The 26,159-nt window shown below is 33.1% G+C and overlaps 3 long non-coding RNA genes and 3 pseudogenes across 4 annotated transcripts; 2 read left to right on the top strand and 4 right to left on the bottom strand.

Moving 5' to 3' along the window:
• Positions 1-3,529: 3,529 nt before the first annotated feature.
• Positions 3,530-5,221, bottom strand: LOC146942688 (putative pectinesterase/pectinesterase inhibitor pseudogene; annotated as a pseudogene).
• Positions 5,222-6,130: 909 nt separating this feature from the next.
• LOC146942687 (uncharacterized) lies at positions 6,131-8,176 on the bottom strand. The gene is made up of 3 exons (XR_015033564.1): positions 8,116-8,176; positions 7,151-7,275; positions 6,131-6,413 (listed from the first exon to the last, which is right to left on the bottom strand). It is a non-coding gene; the product is annotated as an uncharacterized LOC146942687 (long non-coding RNA).
• Positions 8,177-9,335: 1,159 nt separating this feature from the next.
• LOC146942686 (uncharacterized) lies at positions 9,336-9,834 on the bottom strand. The gene is made up of 2 exons (XR_015033563.1): positions 9,546-9,834; positions 9,336-9,462 (listed from the first exon to the last, which is right to left on the bottom strand). It is a non-coding gene; the product is annotated as an uncharacterized LOC146942686 (long non-coding RNA).
• A 549-nt stretch (positions 9,835-10,383) lies between these two features.
• LOC146942685 (FBD-associated F-box protein At4g10400-like) lies at positions 10,384-12,074 on the top strand (annotated as a pseudogene). The gene is made up of 3 exons (XR_015032823.1): positions 10,384-11,377; positions 11,461-11,616; positions 11,696-12,074. The product of XR_015032823.1 is annotated as an FBD-associated F-box protein At4g10400-like (transcript).
• Positions 12,075-12,662: 588 nt separating this feature from the next.
• On the top strand, positions 12,663-15,985 carry LOC146942684 (uncharacterized). The gene is made up of 4 exons (XR_015032824.1): positions 12,663-13,256; positions 13,727-13,785; positions 13,880-13,951; positions 15,055-15,985. It is a non-coding gene; the product is annotated as an uncharacterized LOC146942684 (long non-coding RNA).
• A 1,628-nt stretch (positions 15,986-17,613) lies between these two features.
• LOC146942683 (putative calcium-binding protein CML45) lies at positions 17,614-18,699 on the bottom strand (annotated as a pseudogene).
• Positions 18,700-26,159: the final 7,460 nt, after the last annotated feature.

The following is a 26,159-nucleotide window of genomic DNA, read 5'->3' as shown; positions in this document are numbered from 1 at the left end:
AGAAAAAGCTTACCACTTATGGTGATGTGAGTAATAAAGAAGAAGGGTATTTATATGTAGTAAATCAAAGAAGAAGGTATGAGTATATTGGTAAGTATATTTGTGTTTGAAAAGTTAAAGGTAGAATCACGTTTGCCACGCAGAAGCTACAAATTTCAGCTTCATCTCTACCGGCGTTTTGGAGCAAAATGTGGGTTTCATAGATGCACTTTTCTGTCACCCAAACAACACAAAACAGTTCAAAATGGCGTTTGGTAAAAAAAACGCTGGTTTTAAAGAGAAAAACGTGATGCCAAACAGGCACTAAGACTAGACCACTCCCACTATGTTTAGATGAGAGGATTTTTTTTTTCTTTTCTTGCCGGTAAGTAATATAATTTTAGCAGAGGATAATTTTAAGTTTTGATAATTTCCAGCATAATGGAATTTAATTGGAGATAAATTTTAGTCTTGTGGTTGTAATAAATTTTAGGTGATGGTTCTTTACATGACATTAGTTTTTATTACTGGGAAATGAGAATTTTTATTAACAACGATGACATGATTTTTATTAATGAAGAAAAACAACACACATATTATTATTATTATTATTATTATTATTATTATTATTATTATTATTATTATTATTATTATTATTATTATTATTATTATTATTATTATGATAACACAAAGACCAGCAAAGAAAAACAACACACATATATATTAATTAAAATAAAATAATGCAGAGAGCTTATTTTGGGGTGCGGTTATCATGCATAAGGAAATCCTTATGCACCGTGCATAAATCCCAGCACATTAACCGGTAGTCCAACATAATTACTTCCCTACACCCCCAAGCAAAACCAAACGAAACAAAACGAAACAACACTACAATCGCGGAAATCATCATTTTAGTTCAATGATGATTTCAGAGTGTTGATTTGGTTCAATGACAGTCACAAATGTCCTTATTATAGTATGTTTTGTATAAAATTATGCCAAAACCATTTTGCTGAGGAAATGGTTTCTGTGAGTTGTACTCCAAAACCATTAGATGTACTTAATGGTTTCCAGCATGCGAAAAAAACTAAGGACCTAGAGTCATTGCCATCATTCAGTTTTGGACTAACACAATTGGAGGAGGAGGAAAGAAATGGTTTCTGTGAGTTGTACTCCAAAACCATTTTGCTGTGGAAATGGTTTCTGTGAGTTGTACTCCGAAACCATTTTGTTGTGGGAATGGTTTCTGTGAGTTGTACTCCAAAACACTGACAATTGGCAAAAAATTATCAAACATAATTTTTAGATCAAACATAAAAAATTATAAAAAAATTCATGAAGTTCATCAAGAACAACATGAACAATATTTTCCAGCAATTTATTTTTTGAGCTTTCACTACAAATCCATCAAACACTTTTCAGAATCATAACATACTACAAATTTCGAATTCTTCTCTTCTATCAATTTTTTGGTTTCCGAACTCAACACCTAATAACAACAATCAAAGTGCAAATCAACTAAGTCATTAACTGCCATTTTTCACATCTGTTTCGGAACGGCAAGCAACACGGATCTAAAAGAAAGAAAGAAGAAGAAGCAAGTACGTGCACAAATCGTCCACAAATCTCCAAATCTGAATCGAAGCAAAAGGAAAGAAGCATAGTCCGAAGCAAAGAAAGGAACGGATCGAATCGGATTCGTGAAACGAAGAAGAGGTTTCGTATTTTGATTTGTAGATCTGGACTTGTGTGTGTTTTTTTTGGAAAACTAAGTGAATTTTTGAACTATACGTGAAAAAGGATGTCTGGATCTGTTTGGATTTTAAAAATGAGGTGTTTGGGAATTCCGACGAGGTGGTGCCACCCGTTTGGGTCGGTCACCGCCGCGCCGGAGTAGAGGTTTGGTCGGAGAAGATGAAGCTCATGCTTCATGTCACTTATACCTCTTTCCTTTATTCCTTGATTTGGTGTAGTTTGAGAAGCCTAAGATTATTACACGTGTACACTAGATCTGATGGTTGTGAAGTGTTTATGCAGGGTGCATAAGGAAATGTCTTATGCATAATAACTTTTGCCCTTATTTAGCACTTATATATCTTTCTTTGCAGCTTCCCTAAAAAAGAAATTCTCTCTGCAGCTATAGACGGCGCCTAACAATCGGCGTCGTCGTCTGCTGAGCATGGTGGAGGAGTCGGCGGTGGTGATGGAGGGCAGGTACATGATGGTGGTGGAGGTGGTGTTTTAACCACCACGGGTGGTGGAGGCGGCAGTGGTGTAACCACAGGTGGCTGTGGAGGGAAGCAGGCACAGGAAGGATCATCGGCGAAACAACCCTCCTCACATGGGAAGAGATTGCTTCTAGTAGCCATCGTGATTGCGAACACAAGAACAATAGAAAACTTCTTCATTTTATGTTTTTGCATGTTTTAGTTGAATGGATTTTTTTTTTTCTTTCAAAAATTCTTGTGTATTTAAGGCAGCATGGGGGAATCTTATAATTTAATTACAATCACTTTCATACCCAACTACTTAATTAAATTCTTTCATTCTGATACCTTTCAATCATTTTCATCATCTTTGACCCCATTAATTCCGATCCCTTTCAATCATTTTTATCATCTTTCACATCTCACATTTTCTCTCTAAAATTTAAGAAATGGTGGACTTGTTAAGAGTTTTCTTCTAACTAGTAACTTGAATATTACAATTATTTGAAGTGTGATTTGAACTATGAGTCTTGAGGTTACATCAAGTTTTAACCACTGAAATGACACCTCTTGAATACGAGTTTGTCACTAACTTGATTGTTAATTAAATGAAGGGAATAAATACCCTCACATCATCTCTGATTGAATATGAGTCTTAATGTTCAATAAATTTTAGATTCAAGAAAATTAGTAGTAATAAATTTGTGGAAAATCGATATTACTTTACAAATGTACCCTATTAGAGAGAAAATCAATTTAAGTTTTCACCATTTTGTACTTATTATTGGTGTAAAAAAAATAATTTAACGTATATAATTAGGAGGAAAAAAAAGAAACTAACAAAAGTGTGTGTATATGTTTGTGTGTGTGGGCATGCATGCACATGCGTGCGTGCATACCTAAGCATGGGAGGGAGGAACGTTCATAATATATAGAGTTGAGTAAAGTCTTATTCAATTACACGATTGACTTATATCGTCGATGGATAAACAATTTTAACATAAATATTAATAGATTAAACCATTGATTAACAACATGGTACAACGTCTATGTATAAGGACAATTCTCAAATGAAAGTCAAATATTTCAAACATAATCAAGAACGACACAAATACATCAACTAAATAATCATTATTATATGGGCTTTTGCCCTCTTTTGTACCAAAATAATAATAATAATCATTATTGTACTAAAATAATCAAATACCTCAAACAGTAACAAAAAATAAAAACTCATCAAACATGTCGAAGAGTGACAATTCAAATCTATTCATGCTAATTAAAGTATCAAGACTAAAAATAAACTAATATATAAATATATGCACTTATGTGCATGCATAATTTCAAGACTCAAATCCACGATTGAAAGGAATGTCAGTGGTAGGCAACCAAGTGCTAGCTTGAAGCCAATTTTCAGCAGTTAATTTAGCAGCCTCATCCTTACTGATAATACCTTTACTCCATTTAGCCCTTGCTTGAGCATTAGCACCAGGTCCAAATCCAATGTTACCAAACTCAGCAAAGTAACAGTGTGCAGTGTGTGTTTCGTTAGGAGCCCAAACAGAATACCCATCTGGTTGAATAAAATCACCTATAACATTATTAATAAATATTGGCCTTGAAAATGGCTTCCATGGTCTTGCCAAATAAGTCTTCACTGTCAACCTATCATGTAAAAGCTCAACATCTGCCATGATCGAACAATTTTGACGGATTATTCCAGTGAGCACATTCTTTTGTTTTGTTCCGTCTACCACCACAACATTGCTATGGCCCGGACTCGGCTTCCTCACAATTATTTTGGAGTTTTGGAATAAGGTAGTTGAATGCACAAAGATGAAATCGATGGGTCCAGAGATCTCACAGTTGCGGTAGAATTGACGGTTGTTTTTTTTTTTTTTTGGTAGTGGTCGGGGTTTGAACTCGGACCTTGCATATTTTATGCATTGTCCCAACCAGCTGAGCTAAACTCACGAGGACAATTGACGGTTGTTTGTGCACATACAATGTGTCTTGGTAACCATGTATTCCACAATCAAAGAATGTTGAACGATCACCTTCCACTTGAAGTGCCACAGATGGGCCAACTTCTTGACCGACAATGTTTTTGAAAGTAATTGACTTGGCAATGAAATCTTTAGCAAGAGTGGCTGCAATTTTTCATCAAGATCACAAAATTCAGTTTAGTTGGTAAGAGATACATGTTTCATATTTTGTAATTGACTATTTTGTGTTAAATGTTTAGTTGCACAAGACTCTCTATATATACCGGCTAAAAGACGGTATTCTTTGCCTTTAATTCAATTTAGTGACCGAGCATTCTTTGTCTTTAAATAACCTGTAATTTCTTTCTTTCCAAAATTCCCAAACGGTAGCAAATCAGATGACTTGTAAATTTATCAGGCTAATTTTGATTTGTAATATGTCACAACTCTTGGTAATATTCTTTGATCCGTAATTTTTTTTATTAAACTACCTATACATGTGGTGATTTGTTCTAAAGAATGTAATTGTAGACTTAAAGTTGCATTGTTGTAATCTTTGTGTGCTTGTCATTTTATTACATGTTTGAAATATGGAACCAATACATAGTGATAAGGGTAGAACCTTGAAATAAGAGGTTACCGCTAACAAAATATGCTTACACTTTCAGGTATGAGTTAAATATGGATGCAATAATTGTAATTCTTGATAAATTTTCTGCGATTGGATTGTAATTTCTGATGAAAGGGCTCAAAGAGCAATCACAATTTATACGAGCAATGTCATGCTCAAAATTTGACCTTTTGTGTTTTTTTCCCTATGGGCTTGTTGTTTTTTGTCCCACATCGATTGTTTAGTAAACGTGAAAGTGTGTGTGTGTGTGTATATATATATATATATATATATATATATATATATATATATATATATATATATATATAGGTATCTTATATGAGAATGATGAGAATACTTGTGAACCTTTAGATAAAACATGAATGGTCCAGATTAAAAACATCATTTTAAACAACCCAACATCATTTTAAACAACCCATGTGACTCTCCTTAGCCTATCAATTTTTACGAACAATTCACTGTTCGTCTTCTCTAGGTTGTCACCTACATCATATCTCAAATCCCCAATTTGTTTTTTTTTATCTAGATCTTTGAGAAACTAACGGCAAATTCAAGACAGATTTGAGAAAATTCCTCCATTGAGGTTATTCCTTTGTTACCCTAAATTCTGAGTTGTATGTATTTTATAAAATTGAAATTGAAGAACAAGATGTTTAATTTTGTATTGAAAAAGGAACCACAACCAACTACTCCCTAATTTTGTTTCCTGTTTGCTATCAATTGAAGCCATCTCACCGCATAGGTTAATGGCGGAAGTGAAAGTGGGTTGGAGAAGATGAACGTGAATTGATAGGCTAGGGAGAGTCACATGGGTTGTTTAAAATGATGTTTTTAATCTGGACCATTCATGTTTGATCTAAATGTTCACAAGTATTCTCATCATTCTCATATAAGATACCTATTCTCGTATATGTCCTATATATATATATATATATATATATATATATATATACACACACACACACACACACACACACACACACACACACACACACGGATTTCCACCCGTGCTACGCATGGGCAAAATGAATATTTTTTGTTGTATTGTATATGTTCACTCTAAAAATACAATTCATAGTACTTATATATAATGTAACTCATGGAAAATATAAAAATTAGTATGTTGTTACATCAAAATGTCAATCAACAACATATCATTATATCAACTTTCATTTCATTACACAATATTGACGAATAATCATAAAATCACATGGTGAAAACATGATTTGATCAAAAAAGTTCTTCTCAAAAATAGATTCAATATCTATTGATGGCTCCAATTGTCACACATGATTTGATCAACTGGCAAATTCTAAAGTAGTATGCAATTAACTAATTGTTGACACTATAAAATTTAAAGGGAATAAAGCAAAGCTAAGTAAGAACTATCAAACCATCACACATGATTTGAATTCTCACAAAAATGGGACCTCATGTCAAAATAATAATAAATAAAATGAATATCATACGAATCGATTCTAGAAGTTTTTTTTCATATTTCCTACAATAGATTACAATGGATAATTAATCAAGAAAAGTCTTTATTTGACATTGCCCTTGAACTTTATCTCTTATTCACTCTGCTTGTACTTTATCACCCACTTCAATCACCTACACATATAGAATATAGTAAATCAAGTGGAGTGAACCCTAACACACAACAATCATAGGAACATGCCTAGGAAATCAAAAAGCTAGAGAAACCACATTTTGATATTTCAAAATTTCAGGGAAACAAAAAAAGATAAGGTATATCATTTCATGAATAAGCTTTTCAATGGTACATGAATATGGTACACTTAAGAGAAAGAGACTACAAAATAGGAATTCAATTGTCGTGAACTTTTCTCAGTATCCACAACCTTATACATTGATGTTACCTTCAATCAAGCAACATGTATGCAGATATGAGCATTAAAAGAAAACACAAAAATCTGAACCGAGGTCTTCTACAGGAACTCAAACAACCAAACAGACACAAAGTGTGAAAGAAAAAAGTTTAATGAACAGAGGTCTTCTATAGGAAATACTCAGTAAGTTTAGAAATCATTGAAGTTTTAATGACAATGAAAAGAACCAAGTATAAGCAAAATTATATAATATCTCTTTTTGATGTTCGACCAAATTGGATGTGATGCCTTATAAAATCCTTAAAACTACAGCTTGGTAGGACATAAGTTAACTTGTTAGGTGAATAAGTTTAGGTGAATAAGTTAGAAAACTGTCATGGGAAAACTAAATTGCCATTTAGCTATGTTTAGACATATACATTATATATCACAAAAAGTATAAGCATTAAAACAGTTAAAAAATACAAATGAGTAAAGGTCAAATGATCATGAACGCACCAATGAGTGCAGCCTTTAGCAATTGACATAGAACAGATCAATCATCCCCTTTGTTTTCGATCACAACAATGGTCATAAAGATCGTCTAAAATGCAAGTTCTTAGTATGAAGATCCCTCAATGATCCTATATTCACAAACAAAAGAAAAGTATGAACATCCTTAGTAGAAAACACCAAGAACAACCATTGATTCCCTTTCTAAGATATCCAAGAATGACCGTATTGTGCTTTTCTTTGCAAAAATAAGACAAATTCAACACCAATTCAAAACCAAGTGATCAAAACAACAAAATCTGCATTTCATCAAGAATTGACAAAATCAACAAAATACTAATTACAACAATTTCATCAATTCACAATTTATAGCATACACTAAAAAAGTTGCATTTCAAATTTATAATCAAGAACCGAAACAACATCAATAAACTGTAGGATTAATTATATAATTAATCAATTATGGATTGACAATAATCAATTATTATAAGTTAATCTTATAACATAAATTATGGTCTATTGTGTTAAGCACTAATTAATTGATGGATATGTGTGATTGGACTATTGTTTCTAAATGGACCGTGATGGGTTGGACCATTTAGCTAAGCCCAATGAGAGGTCCCTGCCCTCAGCCGTTTAGCTATTTAAACGTCATCCCATCAGACGGTTAATTATTCTGAACATCATTGTGAAAACCTAAAGCTAGACGGAATGAGGGTAGTCATCCCTCTCATGTTTTTCGGCGGTTTTCCTTCATCAACCTAATATAAAGGTACACAATTCTTCTTTCTTCTTTATTATTGATAATATGCTATAATTTGTATCTATTGATCTATGGCTAAACACTAAAACTTTCATCATAAACATGAAACAATTATGGTTATTAATAATTATAATCATCAAAATGGTAAAACAATTGAGACTGAGATAAAAGAAGAAGAGAAACTGTAAAACAAATTCGAAAATTTCACCTGAGTTGTAGACGATCCATTCACTTGGAGCTGCCTCATTTTTCCAGTCACACCGATCTGAAAAACAAATAGGTAAAGTAATTCAATTGACTCTCACTGTTGCTTAATTCTACACTGAATATCCTAATAGATCCTTAATTGCCTCTAACCATCTGACACAATTGTTTCTGAGTCCCTTCAGACTGCACAGATAACAGGATGGGCAAAATAGCTATTTTAGAACTGACTGCATTACACAATGGTGGCAAAAGCATGACCGCTAATCCATCTTATGAACCAATACCATTTTATAAAACACTAAGACTCTAAGTAGAAAAGATACTAAATAACTAAAACAGAACATGTACCTTAACAATGATAGAAAAAAAATAATCTTATAACTAATTTTTGTGAGAATCACTTCTAAGACCTACCTATCTTTCTATATGCATTGAAAAGTTATAGTAATTCTCTTTAGGCTTAAATATGAAAATAGTCCCTGCAAATATCTGACATTTTGGTTTTAGACCCTGTAAAAATATGTTTTTGGTTTTAGTCCCTGCAAATATAAAATTTTTGGTTTTGGTCCTTCGTATTTTGTTTTAGTCCTTGTAAAATTGATTCATATTGAATTTGGTCCTTGTTATATGTAGAATATTTGATTTTAGTCCCTCAAAATGAGGACTAAAATGAATATTATAGGGACCAATTTCAATATGAAATGATTTTACAAGGACCAAAATACCAAGAACCAAAACCAAATATTCTATATTTGCAAGGACTAAAACCAAAAAAATATTTTTATAGGGACTAAAACCAAAATGCCAGATATTTGCCATTAACTTTAAATAGTTTAATACAAATCAAGTGGAAACAAAAGTGAGAAGGAAATGATTCAAACACACATGGAAACTTTATAACCAACAAAATTGTAACTTTTAAATAACAAAATCACTATTAGTTCCTCAAACACTTTGTGAGTGCTCAAGTTCACAATAAAAATAAAATAAAATCAAATGATATTAACAAAAATTTGTTAATCTAAACACTAAAATAAGACAGATTCAACACCAATTCAAGACCAAATGACCAAAACAACAAAATTTGCAGTTCATTAAAATTTTATAAAATCAACAAAAGACTAATTATAACAATTTCATCAATTCACAATTTATAGCCTACAATAAAAAAGATGCATTTCAAATTTATAATGATTAAGGTTATTAATGATTATTATCATCACGAAAGTAAAAGTATTGAGACTGAGAAAAAGAAGAAAAGAATCGATGAAACAGATTCAAAAAACATCACCTGAGTTATAGACCATCCATTCATTTGGAGCTGCCTCATTTTTTCAGTGGTATCGTTCTGAAAAACAAACCAGAGAGAGTGTAAGAGAATAGTTCTATAGTCTGCAAAAACAAAACCGAAAATGGAATTGGAATTCTTACCTCCGACGTTGTCGTGTGCTTCTTTGTAAATTCGAATATGTTCTGACTCCGATTGATTTCATATTCATAGTTGCATTTGGCTTGTGATTGATATATATATCTGAATCAGTTGAAATCAAGGGGGATATTGATTTCTGATTTGAGAATGAAGAAACAAATAAAGAAAAGAGGAGAGAAGATGAAAAAGAGAGTGAGAAATTGAAAGGTGAGGATTTTGAATTTTGAATTGAGTGAAGTTTGTGTTCTAATTGAATTGAATTCTGAACAAAAGTTGTTGTTGTTTGGTTGGGTGGCACAAAGGTGGTGTAATTGGATTTGTCTTGAAGCTGAAAATTGGTTTGCATTCACCTTTTGAGCGAGAGAGCTGGAAAGCTTTGCCTTTTCTATTGTGTTGCATTAAATGATTCTGAAAAGAGGTGGGCCTAACATTGAGTTTGAGTGTTGGACTTAGCAAACATGGGCCTCTATTCAAACTGGATTTTTGTTGTTTTGCTGGAAATAGGCCCGATAGCAACCTTTCTTGGAGGGAAATCTACTTATTCAAATTTTAGTACCATAAATTGAAATTTGATGAATTAAAAAATGTGAAATAATATGGATTACATGCTTTCTGCTCCTAGTTACTATTTTTGATGATAAAATGAGACTTTAAGAAGTGATGATTTGGCATAGGTAGCTTAGAATTGTGACACATTGGATTGGAGGTCTAAAACAGGCTTCATGTTTGTATATTATTAAGATTAAGATTAAGATTAAGATAACATCATCATAAGTATCACTATTACACGCCACGGTCGATCTTTTCCTCTCTCCTCCCTCAACGCCTCCATCCACCGCAATGTCACGGCGGTTGCGACTTTCATTTCGACGGAAAGACAGAATCAGTGATCTGCCGGACACACTTCTTCATCAAATTCTCTCATTCCTTCCGACGAAAAGACGCGGCGGCCACAACCATCTTCTCAAAGAGGTGGAATCCACTCTTCCTCTCGCAGCTCATGCTCCAATTCGATGACCACTCCTTTACATACCATTTCGCCTTTCGTAAATTCTTCTACTCCTTCATGAGCATGCGGGATAAGAGTCTACCCATCCTCTCGTTCCGCCTTAATTGTCGCTATAGCTTCATCAACAAGAACGATTTCAACAATTTGGTTTATGCTGTAATTACTTCAAGAGTTGAAAATCTAAGCATCAATCTCTGCCATTTTACGGAAACCACACTGCCTTCTTTCATTCTAACTAGCAAAACCTTGACATCCCTCAAATTGAAGATGGTAACATTGAACGAAGTTCCTTTCGTTGATCTTCCCCCACTAAAAGTCCTTCACTTAGAATCTATCACTTTCACATGTCCTGAGTACTTGATGAAACTTCTATCTGGTTGTCCCATTCTAGAGAAGTTGGAAGCAAATGATTCAATAACTACGACTTTCTTTAAGGTGATTGGTAGAGATAGAGGAGAGTTTCTAAACTACCGTTACTCCGAAACCATACTACCTTCTTTCATCCTAACTACTAAAATCCTGACCCAACTCAAATTGAAGAGGATAACATTGAACCAAGTTCCTTCCGTTGATCTTCCCTTGCTAAAAGTTCTTCACTTAGAATCTGTCAGTTTCACATATTATTGGTACATCACAACACTTCTATCTGGTTGTCCCGTTCTAGAGGAGTTGGAAGCAAAGGATGTAATAGTTACGACACGTTGTATGGTGATTCGTACAGGTAGAGAGGTTCTAAACCTATCCAATTTGGTCAGAGCTAACATTTCCAATGGTTCCATTGAGTTTGATTGGCTTTATAACGTGAATCTTCTCCGCATACAAGAGGTATGCATGTATATGATGACCAAATTAGTTGTTACATTCTGCTCCAATATTATTTATTTATGTCTTTGTAACTCATGATGCAGACTGCCCCCGTTTATTTACACGGCATGTTTCCCAACTTAACCCACCTTGAGCTTATATTCAACTTTATGCCCAAACGCGCCTCTTTCAAGTGGAACTGGCTAATGAAACAACTGCTTCCAAATTTCCCCAAACTTCAAACTCTTATCATTCGTGAGGTATATCCCCTTTTTCTTTTCACACTTCTACTTCTATATATTTTTAAAATAAATCAAATGTCTATTATTATTGTCACAGGCTGATACGGTAACCAATAGCGGACACAAAGATTGGGAGGACCCAACAATTGTTCCAGAATGCCTTTTATCTCATCTTACAACATGCTCCCTTCGAAATTATAGTCGCATCAATTGTGAGTTTCAATTTGCTAACTATATCATCCGGAATTCAAGAGTACTAAGCACCATGATAATTCAGAGTGCAGAATCCGTAGAGACAAATACAAAGCACCAAATGTTCATGGAGTTGTCATCTTTGTGCCCAACGATTTCAGCCACAACATGTCAACTTTTATTTATTTGAACGATATTGCGTGCAATAGCAGCAGCCTTAAGCTTGTCGCCAATAAATCCGAGACTCTATTCATTCTCGATCTTGAGATTGTTTGTTTGCGTACAATAACTTATCCTTTAATTTTTACGATATATGCAAAATCATGCTATGATTTGTTGGCAACGAAGTGTGCTTGTGGGTGTGTATAGGATAGGTTGGAAGTTGCATAACAACAACAACCAAGCCTTATCCCACTAAGTGGGGTTGACTACATGGATCAAATGACGTCATAGTGTTCTATCAAAAACCATATTTGGATCCAACTCATTGACCTCTAAATCTTTTCTAATGGTTTTCTTAGGTCTTCCTCTACCTCTTTTAACCTGACTCTCCTCCATTTGATCTACTCTTCTTACAACGACATCTACGGGTCTTCTCTCTACATGTCCAAACCATCTAAGCCTATTTTCTACCAACTTTTCTACTATAGGTGCTACCCCCACTCTCTCTCTAATGGTGTCATTCCTAATCCTATCACGTCTAGTCTTACCACTCATCCAACGCAACATCCGCATCTCCGCTACGCTGTTGGCTCTTAACCGCCCAACACTCCGTACCATACAACATTGTCGGTCTGACTGCTGTCCGATAGAACTTTCCTTTCAGCTTAAGTGGTACTTTCTTATCGCACAAAACACCTGAGGCTCTTCTCCATTATAGGTTGAAAGTTGCATATGTAAGATTATTGGTAGATAGCGTAAGTAGAAAGATGTAAATTTGTCCGAAAGGAATGCTTTTGTATTAATGTAGATATTAGTTATTTTCCTTTTTACAAGACAACCATTTGTATTGCCTAAAGTTATTTCTGTAGACATATGCAACCAACGCTATTGCTGTACATATCAGCTTGCCTCCTAGGGAACATCACATATCTGTAATCTGGCTCAAAATCTCAACCAAAGCAGAAGGTAAGATCAGGTACTACACCAAGGTTGTCTCTTAGGAGCAGTCTAAGTAACTTGTTGAAAGAGGCTCCAAGAGGTTTCTCATGGGTTCCAAAATATGCCATTGAAGAAACTGCTCCAAGAGATGTTTACAGGAAAAGAAAAAGTTGTAGACCGTCTCCCTCTGATAGAGCTGCTCGGGAAACAATGACTGGAGTTCAAGAGGACCGTATTTCACCTTTTTCAGCAGATGAGAAAGAACAAGACTGTCGTGGAATGGATATGCTTACAGCCGCTAAAAGACAAAAGCATCCGATTCATCTCACAGATATAAAATTTTCCCTCACACTACTCTGTTCAAGGTATAGTGATAAGTTGGTCTTCATATTTAATTCTAACTAGAAACTCGGAAGCCTATATTTAATAATACGCTGGATATCATATTCAGAATTTACTGTTGTTGCATTGGCACTTGGTGGCTTAGAAGAATATATATGAATTCTGTACTGTTTTTGTTATTCTCATTGTATCTGCATAATGCTAGGTTGTGCCCTTTGTAGGCATTGCTTGCTTTGTGTTCTGATGAATCAGTCTCCTCTGCGGTTTCCCTTGATTTATCCAGTAATCAAATTAAGATTGCCTTGGGTTCTCAACAGATGCCTGATAATGCATCTATGGAAATAATTGGCCAATTAGGCGAGCATATCATGCCACAGAAACATTTGTCTAAGTATATAATGGGAATCAAGTAACTTATTGATTACGATATATGTCACTGGTTAATAATGACATGACATAAGCAACATGTTTGTTTGTTTGTTTACTTGCGCAGGAAAGTCGACAACATCACTAACAAAGTACAAATCCACTTGATATGAAACATCTTAGAAGGTACTTCTGTCAAATTAAAGCACTTATAATACAGCACTTCATATAATATATGGTTTTCAAATCATATAATGATTCATGACATGGTTTCGGGAAGGTTTCGAATCGCAAGTCAGCCAGGAGATCAAGGCGGAGAAAACGAGCGCATTTGTCTGAACTTGAGTCTCAGGTAACTAATCAATGTTTTGGAAATTATTAATTTAGTTTCTAAAATTGTAGGTTAGACAATTTGATATCTAAATTTCTCATGCTGGATTTTTAATTTCAGATACTATTTTAAAAGATAGGGTAATGTTAACCAGTTCCCCCGGCACTAGTTAAGAACCAAATATAGTATATATTGCATTGGGAATTATGTTGTCAATCCCTTAAAAGTCAATAAAGTGTCTTTTTTAATTTAAAACTTTCTCTTTATGGTTTTCTTAACTAGTGCCCTGGGGGCATTGGTTAACATGACCCTAAAAGATATTACCAAGTGCAAATTTGAGCAAATTATAGGAAACCTACTATTTCAGTGACTAAATTAGTCATTTCTTTTGTTGATTAAAGAGTAAATTACACTCCCCTCCTCTAAGAGATGCTTGAATTACACTACTCTCCCCTCCTATGTTAAAATATACACATAAAATTTATACTCCCTCCTCTTTGAGATGCTTGAATTGCAACCTCATCCCTTAATAATTAACTATGCCTTACACTTTAATCTATTTTAAAATAAATAAATATTTTTATGATATATACTGTTTTTGAATGATTATTTAAGAAAAATAAATTCATTTCTTTATAATTTAAATGTAAATGATAATTAAATTTAAATATTTTGTTATTATTTATAATTTAGAGTATAAAATTCACTTTTAAATAACCATAAAAAATAGCGAAAAATATATTAAAATGGATCCACAATACTATTTTTCTTCAAAGTGTGTTATATTTTTTTTTTGCAAGATTATTAGAAATAAAAAAAATATTGAGGGAGTAAAGCGTAGATTTTCACATAAGAGGGGATGATGATGTAATTCAAGCTTCTCTCAAGAGAGGGGAGTGAAATATTTTCAAATATGTTTTGAAAAAGAGTGGAAGGAAATGTATATTTTAACATTAGAAGGGAGGAGAGTGTAATTTACAGCATCTTTGAGGGGAGGGGAGTGTAATTTACTCTTGATTAAATTTGTTTGTTTTTCAAATTGATGCATAATATTTTGAGATGTATAACAGCTAAACATCATAAGTTGTGATCACTTTCTTCCCATTTTAATTTTAATTTCTTAGGTTGAAAACTAAAACTGGAAAATGCAACCCTATACAAACAGTTTACGGATACTAGTCAACAATTTCACGAGGCTGATACAAATAACCAAGTGCTAAAATCAGATGTAGAAGCTTTGAGAGCTAACTGCTAAGCAGGGGCGGATCTCTTCAGGGGCAGGCAGGTGCCATGGCATCCCCCAAATTTACTATATATATAGTATTATACCTCTATTTATAATAAATTCTTAGTAGCTGCAGTGGAAAGGTGGTGCCTCAATATGCCGAAGGTCGCATGTTTGACCCTTTGTAAGCGTCTTTTTTTATATATTATATATTTCTTATTTCTTATGTATTTTTAATCTTTTATCCAAAAAAAACGCCCCATAGCTAGGGACTCAAACCTGCACCAACCACGCATGTTTACTTACAGCAATACAAACCACCAGAGCTCTTAACTTCTTTAGCTATTACCTGAATCTTTTTAATATATATTCCATAATAGTTTGGTACCCCCAAGAAAATAAGTCAAGATCCGCCACTGCTGCTAAGGTATACGGAGAGCATATGTTATAGTTATGTTAGGTGAAGTTAGCCGAGGATATAGTCACTAGAAGCTCTTTCACCACATCGCTAAACAATCAGTTTCTTCATAATCAATGTCGAATGAGCACACCACCACAACTCAACACGACTATTAGTATTCGCTGCATGCCACATGTTTCACCAACCATCAAATGTCCAGCAGAGAAATAGTGCCTCCTACGGTGGTGTTGCGGTTGTCGAACACAATTCAAATCTTGTTGGGTTTGGAGTCCTAAGCAATGCTATGAGTTGTGTAACTATTTGGCCTTAAGGGTTTCACTTGATCACTAGATCAAATTTTATATTATGTCATGTCTTGTTTATTTCATTAGTATATTAAGTTATTGTGTTACTTTGGTTTCTCTTTTATTATTATGCCCGTCAATATAGTGTTTCTCATGTTGTATTTCATTTTGTATATTTCTTATAGTAATTTATTGAGAGAAAAAATAACCTCTCACTTTGTCATATCATTAAATACAACGCCATATTAAAAGACTGTGTGTGGCGGTGTGGCTAATATTTCCCTTTTAAAATTAGAGATGATAACAACAATACCGTGATGAGAGTTCAGGTATGCTTCATTTATGTAATGCTCCATTTAATCCATTTAGGCTTTGGATGGAAGACACGTGGCAAGATTAAATTTAAAGGTTGAGATTTATTTAATAATAAATAAGAACAAAACACTACCCCCATCTTATGTCTTCTCCTATAACGTGTTTTTCTCTCCCATCTTTCATCACCACCGTAAGCCTCCACCCACCACCACCCACATCCTCCCATCACCTCCCCTTTTAATCACGCTCAGTTAATCATTTTTGTAATCGCCTCCCCTTTTAATCGTTTCAAGTTAATTATCTCTCCCATCTTTCATCATTCATACATCAATTTTTATAATTAGTGATGCATATTTCCTGAAAGTTTTAATCTCTGTGATGTTCATCAATTCAAAACTACTGCGGACTATTTTCTTTCATTTGTGAGATCTAATCAAATTCTGATTTGTATTTGGTTGTTCTTTGATTTTGTAGTGATTGTTGTTTTTAACCCTAATCTCTCTGATCTTAATCCACACTTAATAATAACATGAATATGACCTGATGTGAAATTTGAAAGGTTTATCTGTGGTTATTATTATTCAGAAAAAAATATGAAAAAGCTCCATGGAAATTGACAGAAGAAGAAGTGAAGAGGAGAACGAGAAGGAAGAAGAAAAGAATATGACCTGGAAACAAACAGTAGCAGCGGTGAAGAAGAAAACGTGAGGGAATAAGATGTATGATTTGTTTCCTTTTAATTATTTTAAATCTCAACCCTTAACTTTTCTTTTGCCATGTGTCTTTCATCCATCATGGTAAATGGACTAAATGGAGCCTTATAAATGGAGCATACCTGCACCCCGTGGAGAAAGCTACTCTGTAACCACTACCAAAAAAAAAGCTACTCTGTAATGTTTTTTTTTTTTACACAAGTAATGTTTTGTTATTCATCTGTTTTAATTATTATTATTGTTATTATTATTATTATTTTTGTTGTTGTTTTAGGTCCAGTTGCACCCATTCAGTGAATTCACGTGCCAATCATCAGGTAAAGTTTCACCAAATTTGCTCAGATCTTTTCCTTGTTAAATAACCTCGTTATCTTATTGTTTTATTTTCGTTTATATGATGCTGAAGTTCCAAAACAAAGCTATGATGCTATACACAGACAGCATATACAATATACACGTCAAATAAAATCTATGTAATTTCTTAAATAAAAGAAAATGAATTAGAGATACAAATGAGAACGATGTGTATATATAGCCTTTGGTTGCAAATTGCAATATTGCATCAAGACTGTGATCAGATGATCAAAAAAAAAACTTCATATTTCATTTTCATCATAGAATTATCCTGTGGAAAATTAAGCCAATTTAATAATTTACAGTTGAGAGGGATCAATAATTATTATTACATTATCCTAAAATCAAGGAATGAACAGACCGGTAAAGTACTATCCTATCATCAATTCAAATTCACCAAAATCAACTTTTCCACAGAAGCTCAAAACAACAACCATAACCATCCTTTCAATTGTATTCATATCCCAACCTTTATCCAAACCCAAGCAATCAAGCACTCTCTTCAACTCCATTGCATCTATATATCCATCACCATCCTCATCAAATATTTTGAAAGCTTCAAGCAATAACTCACTTCTCTTTGACATATCTTCCAAATCACCAAGCACCTCTTCAACAACCACTTCTTCTTCATCATCATCTTGGAAGGCTTTGTTCTCCTTTTGATCAGAACCATAGATCAAACCAAGCTTCTCCACCACTTGCCTAGCATTTTCTTTCTTGATTCTTCCATTTGTTTCCATTCCGAAGACAGTAACGAGCACAAATCATCCTTTCGTCGAGCTTGAGCATATTCTGTTTATGATTTTGATCAAGAGTTTGGAACATGCTTCTTGTTGAGTTTATGAGAATTTGGAGAATTGGAATGAAAAAGAGCCATAAGGCTTTGATTGAGAAAATATTATCAGAGAAACATTTTGATCAAAAAGATTGTAAGAGTACAATAGTTGAGACTTATTTATAGAGCTAACTCCTAACTAACTTGCTTGCTCTCCAAGCTATCTAGGTAACTTGCTCTCCAAGTTATCTTCTCACTTGTAACTAACTATTAACTAATCCTAATTAACATACTAAATTCTATGAATCTTAACAGCCTCCCTCAAACTCAAAATGGGGAAATTCACCAATTTGAGTTTGGAATACAAGAGAATTACAATGATTATTCAAACTGAAGTAACTAGGTAAAAAGGGGGGTAAACTAGCAAATGACTTAAAAGATAGAAAAACATAGCAGGCTCAGATTGTAGCCCAACAAAGCTGATGATGTCCAGGCCCCACACGACGAATCCAGAACCTTGTGAACAAAACAACTTCTGAACCAACAAAACAACTTCTGAACCAAAGCACAACTGAATGATGACCAGCTTCTGAACCAACAAAACAGCTTCTGAACCAACAAAACAACGTATGCTTCTGAACAACAAAGAATGCTTCTGAACAGCTTCTGAAATCTGAATCTGAATTGAACACAAACTGCATAACACCTTCTGAAACATGCTTCTGATAATGCTTCTGAAACGCTTCTGATGCTAAACTTGCTTCTGATGCTAAACTTGTTTCTGAAGAATACAGCTTCTGAAACGAAAGAGCTTCTGATGAAAAAACAGCTTCTGAATCAAAGAAAACAGCTTCTGAATCAATGCTTCTGATGAGTAACAGCTTCTGAAGGACGCTTCTGATGAGTGATTCCAATAGCTTCTGACAAACACTTCTGATGAGTGATTCCTAATAGCTTCTGACAAACGATTCTGATGAGTGATACCAATAGCTTCTGAAAAATGCTTCTGAACAGAACAGAGAAGAACAAACCACACAGATTTCCACCAGTAGCAAAAGATGAATTGACCAGTATCGAAAACAGATACAATGAATTGACTACGATTAAAAACGGTTAAGGTACAAATCAGATTTATTGAACCATGAACTACGGTTACACCGCCAGGATCGAAAATCAATGGAGAATAACCATCACCTCCGGCGAACCAAGGCGGTGCTGAAATTACAATTCTGAGAATGTTAACAAACTTCATGAAAAGATTGATTAGAACCTTGAAGAAATTATCACCGCTGAATTGATTTGCGATGGCGAAACTGAAAACAACGGAAGGATCTCGAAAACTCTGTGGTTCTTGATCTTCCGTAACAATCTTTGTTGAATTCGCTACAGATTCGAATAAGAAATCGAACGAATTAGAAAAATCACTTGCATTCAATACTGATGATGCAGAAACAGGATCATTCAAAACACATGAGATTTCACCAATCTTGATGCTGCAACCTTCAATTGCTGGTATAACAGATTTGATTGGCTTGATAGGAACAATTTCTGAATTAAAACTTCCAAAATTGAAAGAAACCGCTTTAGTTGAAAGAACTGTAGAATCTTGCGGTGGTTTTCGAAGTGGCGGTAATGGCGAAAACTTCTTTTCTACCTTTGATTTCTTCCATAGATGACAAACAATGGAGTATGTCATTAGAAAAGATGGAGGATCGAAAAGAACAGTGAAGATTTCTTTGTGCTGAAAAGTAGAAGATTTCTCCGATACAACGACGGAGGATTTCTCCGATACGGCAGTGGAAGAAGAAGGATATCCCCGAGATCGCAACCGAGGCGATGATACCATGTTGAGTTTATGAGAATTTGGAGAATTGGAATGAAAAAGAGTCATAAGGCTTTGATTGAGAAAATATTATCAGAGAAACATTTTGATCAAAAAGATTGTAAGAGTACAATAGTTGAGACTTATTTATAGAGCTAACTCCTAACTAACTTGCTTGCTCTCCAAGCTATCTAGGTAACTTGCTCTCCAAGTTATCTTCTCACTTGTAACTAACTATTAACTAATCCTAATTAACATACTAAATTCTATGAATCTTAACACTTCTGTTATACCCATTTGAACCTTAATAGACCAAAAACACTATGATAAAACTCTTAAATACTACTTTGAGTTAAAAAAAAAACTCTTGAATACTACTTTGGTATTTGACAAAAACAAGTGAGTACTAGGAAGCGAAAAAGTCTTGGGTGGACACAAGGGTTTGGACCTTTTATTTGGTCACACACACATAAAAAGGAAAAAGTAGAAAAAATAATAATTAAATAATAATTAATTTTCAAATGATTTTAACATGTTCACTTTTTTGTGTGTGTAACCAAATAGAGGGTCCAAATCTTTGTGTCAATCCAAGAATTATTCCTAGGAAGCACAGTGGAAGATTTTCTTTCGATGCTCAAACTTGTGTGACACTTCTCTTATAGTTGGATCGTCTGTATTATGCCCTTGTTTCAATTGTCTTAATTAATTAAGGCAAATGTTAACCCTCAAGGCAAATATACGTATCAAACGTCGTGCAGTCAACTTCTAAAGAGTTAAAATATTATTGTTTTCTAATGCAAAATTGCTCTTTTTTGGTTCTTTAGCATGTGTCCTTCGGGCACAAAGGCACAAGTTAACATGACCCATTAATTAATAATGTTAGGAGTAATGTTATTAAATGCTATCATCAAAATCTCTGTCAAACTTTGAACACACTCCTACACAATGCCACATCACCTCTCTTTTGTTAGTGTTTACTGATTATTCGTTTCCCCAAGTTAGAAGGATTGTTATTATTTTTGGTTTAAATATATGATTGGTCCTGCAAATATTACACATTTGGCTTTTGATCCTTGTAAAAAAAAATCTAAAATGTCTTTGCAAAAAAAATTGTTTATTAAAATGGTTCTTGGACCCATTTAAGTTGATAGGTGGCAATATGGTGCCTACGTGGCACACGTGGACTGTGTATTCTTTACCACGTGGTGCTGACGTGACATTTCAATTAATTTAAATTTATTAAAAACAATTTAAAAAATATGGAAATTAATTTTCGAAATAAAAAATTGAAATTAAAAAAATCAGATTTATTTTCGAAAATAGATTTTTTTTTCTAAAAAATAATAATTTTGGAACTTAATTTTTTCGAAAATAAAAATTATAGAAATTAATTTTCATAAATTAAGAAAAAAAGTTGATAATAGTTTTTCAAAAATTTAAAAAATTCAGGAAATTTATCTTCAGATTTTTATTTCGAAAATAAAAAAACAATTTAAGTAATCTGGACATTAATTTTCAGAATTAAAAAAAACACAAGATTAGAAAATAAAAATTTTAAATTTAGAAAATATATCTTCAAATTTTTTTTTAAAAATTAAAATGATTTTTGTAATTTTTTAAATACAATTTAAAAAAATTGTATTTTATAAAAAATTAACAATCTGAAAATAAATTTCCGAAATTATATAATGTGAATATAAATTACATGATATTTGCAGTGGTCAATCATATATTTAAACTTATTTTAATTGATATTTACTCAACCGCTTACACGTATGTATGATGTACCTAACAATAACAGTGTCCACAAAAATAACCTCTTTCGCCAAACCCTACCGCTATTGTCTATGTTGTGAGATCCTTTGGCCATTATACCCACTCGGAGGCGCTCTTTCATCCCATAATTTGTTTCCACCTCAGGAGTCAGGACAAATGTATTTGTCATCTCTGCTGTTGTGTTTCTCTCTCAAACTAAGGTGGATTCAATATATATTGTGAAAAATTATATAGATGTAAAAATTATACTTTATATGTGTTAAGATCACACAATTATTGTTTGAAAAAGCTCAGGAGGTGTTAATGCTAATAAGTAAGTCGATGATGATTTATCAAAAGGATAATATTTTAAAACTTGAAGTATCGATTCTTAGGGAGAATTAAACATTTTCATAAACCAAACCAACCTACTATTAGAAACAAAATTTATAATACCAAAATCTGAAACTCACTTAAGGAGGGACTCTGAGCTCCAGAAAAAGTAGAGCCAAAATGAATGAAATTTCATTGTTTAAAAATCAATATACATCATAATTATTCTCTATGGTTTTTAATACTCTAAAAACATTGAATGTTTTTTCATTTTCTAAGTCAATAAAATTCAACAAATTGAGAAGAAAATCAAAACTCGTGATTATGCGTGTGATAGTGGGGATATATGTTGCTTCTCTTCAGAATTAAGTAACATGGGGGTTTTCATTTTTGTTTTTCTGACTTAAATTGTTGTTCTCATTCTGCCATTTGTTGATTCGGTAAAAATAAAGTATTATTAATTTTTATTTAAATTGTTGATGGGTTAGGTCAGCATATGTCACCAGTGGAGTATCGTACTATCCTTAGATATCGTCTTATGATTCCACTGTTTCCTATTGATGAGGTGTGCCCTGTTTATCGTAAGGCGTGCCTGAATACTTTTGGGGAGCATGTCGTTCATTGTAAGGAACTTCCCGACTTTAAGTACAGACATGACTTTGTTAGGGATGTCCTTTTTGATATTTTCAGACGGGCGGGGATATCAGTGAAGAAGGAAGCGCCTGTGAACTTCCTGACTGACCCACTAGATAGAAGATCAACACTCAGGCCTGCAGACGTTATGGTGTACGGATGGGTAGGTGGAAAACATGCTTGTGTAGACTTGACTGGGGTTTCACCACTTGTGTGATTAGGTGTCGGACCTTTTACCATAGGACAGGCAGCCCTAAAAGTTGCGTCAAGCAAAGTGGCCAAACATGAGAAAGTGTTTTCTGACAATCAACATGCTTTTATACCATTTGCTTTTGACACTTTTGGTTTCCTAGCACCAGAGGCTGTTGACCTTCTACATAGAGTTCAAAAGGTCATGCATAGCAATGTCACGTCTCCTAGATCCATGAATGTTGTGTTCACGAGAATTGGTTTTGCCATCCAAAAAGGTCTAGCGGCGCAGCTTGTTGCCCACTTGCCTTCTATTCAAGTGTAAATAATGATTTATATATATATATATATATATATATATATATATATATATATATATATATATATATAAGGGATTTGCTAGAACACTCCCACTAGTTTTTATGTGGGAGTGTTTTAGCAAGTTACACCTTAAGGTGTATTTAACTACTTTTTAGTTATAACTTGCTAAAACACACCTTCTAAAAAAATAAGTGGGTGTATCCTAGAAAATGCCTATAGTAGTTGCTAACATACACCCACTTATTTTTTAGAAGGTGTGTTTTAGCAACATTCACCTTAAGGTGTATTTAACAACTTTTTAGTTATATTTTTGCTAAAACACACCTTAATAAAATCTAGTGGGTGTATCCTAGCAAACCCCTATATATAAAATTAATATTACTTATACTAAAAAAAAATATTTTGGTTGAAACATAAAGTAACAATAATCATTTGAAAATTCACACACATAACTAAAGATTTGGATATTCGAATTCTTATATGGTATCCAGCATAACAATTATTAATTTTATATATATATATATATCAATAGTATATATATAAAGTAAGGTTTTTTATGCCACGTGTCACTTCCACATTCATTCTCAATATTTTTATTATTTTTTCTATTTTTAAAAACCAATATTTTATTTAACATAAATATCTCAACAAACTTTTGATTTTATGCACTCAGTATTTTTTATCTCAACAAACTACACATCAATCAATCAATAGTATATATATAAAGTAAGGTTTTTTATGCGACGTGTCACTTCCACATTCATTCTCAATATTTTTATTATTTTTTCTATTTTTAAAAACCAATATTTTATTTAACATAAATATCTCAACAAACTTTTGATCTTATGCACTCAGTATTTTTTATCTCAACAAACTACACATCAATCAATCAATAGTATATATATAAAGTAAGGTTTTTTATGCCACGTGTCACTTCCACATTCATTCTCAATATTTTTATTATTTTTTCTATTTTTAAAAACCAATATTTTATTTAACATAAATATCTCAACAAACTTTTGATCTTATGCACTCAGTATTTTTTATCTCAACAAACTACACATCAATCAATCAATAGTATATATATAAAGTAAGGTTTTTTTATGCCACGTGTCACTTCCACATTCATTCTCAATATTTTTGTTATTTTTTCTATTTTTAAAAACCAATATTTTATTTAACATAAATATCTCAACAAACTTTTGATCTTATGCACTCAGTATTTTTTATCTCAACAAACTACACATCAATCAATCAATAGTATATATATAAAGTAAGGTTTTTTATGCCACGTGTCACTTCCACATTCATTCTCAATATATATAATCCGAACTGTATCAGCACAAATTCTAAACATGTTTGTAACATGGATAGTCATTTTAGGTACAATATTAATCTTCCTAACTCTCATCCTTTTGTTTTTGGGTCATTGTTACCTGTTCTTAGTCAAAAATCGGGTTTTTGGGCTACTTGATCGGTTGCTCCGAAACTTCCCCAGAAAATCAGAAAAAATTCAAGGACCATCACTCCCATAGAAGGGACTTCTTACGGGACTCCGCCCCTCAAAATCCAAAATTCCATCGTTTAGACCCATTTTTCATTTTTATTAATTTTTCATATTCTCAGAAAAATCTGAAAAAATTTGCTTTAGTTTTATTTGATTTTTAGAATTTTTTGGTACTATTTTTACATTTTTAGCATTTTTTACTTAGTTTTTTTTGTTGTTTTTAAAAGCAAAACTCAAAACTGTTGAAATGTGAGAGAGTCTGATGGCTGATTATACAGAAGAATTGTCCGGATTATAAAATCCGAAATAGTAAACATGAATTCGAATTTTAAAATCCGGAATGCACAAGGGCATTTTTGGAAATTTTACAGGGCGCGGGAGAAGGCAATAGGGTGGGAAAGTAATAGTCCATGTTTAAAGGGACCCAAAACTATTACCACTTGGACTAATTCATTATTGATTTTGTTACACTTTTTATTCTTGCATTGGACATTCATCTCATCATTTATATTTATTTTTAATTTTTTTTGAAATATTTATATTTTTTTATGATATTATTATAATTGTAAATTTAAATAAATTCAATCTAATATACTGACACGTGTATTCGTGCACACAAACTTATAAAACTTATTTAATATCTAACCCGGGCAACGCCGGGTCTCTAAACTAGTATATATATATATATATATATATCTGCTAACTTACACCCACCTAAAAACACTAAGGTGCAAGTTAGCAAGCTGCACCCACTTTTAATTTACTAAAACACCCTTTTGTTAATATTCTAATTAATTTTAAATAGAAGGGCAAGTTTGTAACTAGTTTAAAAAAAATCCTTAAAAAAAGAAACAAAAAAGACAATGACATGCTTAAGGTACAAAATATGTAATAAAAACAAACTTTTAAGGAAACAATATTTGGAATGATGAAAGTGGGTGTATATTAGTGAAGGTTGCTAACTTGCACCTTAATAATACTTATAAAAATGAGTGTAAATAATCAAGTGGGTGTAGGTTGCTAACTTGCATCTTAATAATTTTAGGTGGGTGTAGCTTGCTAACTTGCACCTTAGTGTTTTTAGATGGATGTATGTTAGCAGTCCACTACACACACACACACACACACACACACACACACACACACACACACACACACATATATATATGGGGGCTGTTAACTTGCACCCACCTAAAAACACTAAGATGCAAGTTAACAAGCTGCACCTACTAGTTATTTACCAAAACACCCATGTTTTTCTATTATAAAAAAATATTATTTATGCTATTTACAAAAATGTCCTTTTAATTAAAATAAAGTTTAATAGAGACAAAAGGGTGTTTTAGTAAAGTACTAGTAGGTGCAAGTTAACAAGCTGCACCTACTAGTTATTTACCAAAACACCCATGTTTTTCTATTATAAACAAATATTATTTATGCTATTTACAAAAATGTCCTTTTAATTAAAATAAAGTTTAATAGAGACAAAAGGGTGTTTTAGTAAAGTACAAGTAGGTGCAGCTTGTTAACTTGCACCTTAGTGTTTTTAGGTGGGTGCAAGTTAACAGCCCCCTATATA

This window comes from Medicago sativa, chromosome 3 (assembly GCF_051527215.1).
Source record: "Medicago sativa cultivar Bolivia chromosome 3, Bolivia_mono, whole genome shotgun sequence".
Lineage (NCBI taxonomy): Eukaryota > Viridiplantae > Streptophyta > Magnoliopsida > Fabales > Fabaceae > Medicago > Medicago sativa.
The sequence above is the reverse complement of the archived record's forward strand: the minus strand, read 5'-3'. Positions and strand labels throughout refer to the sequence as shown.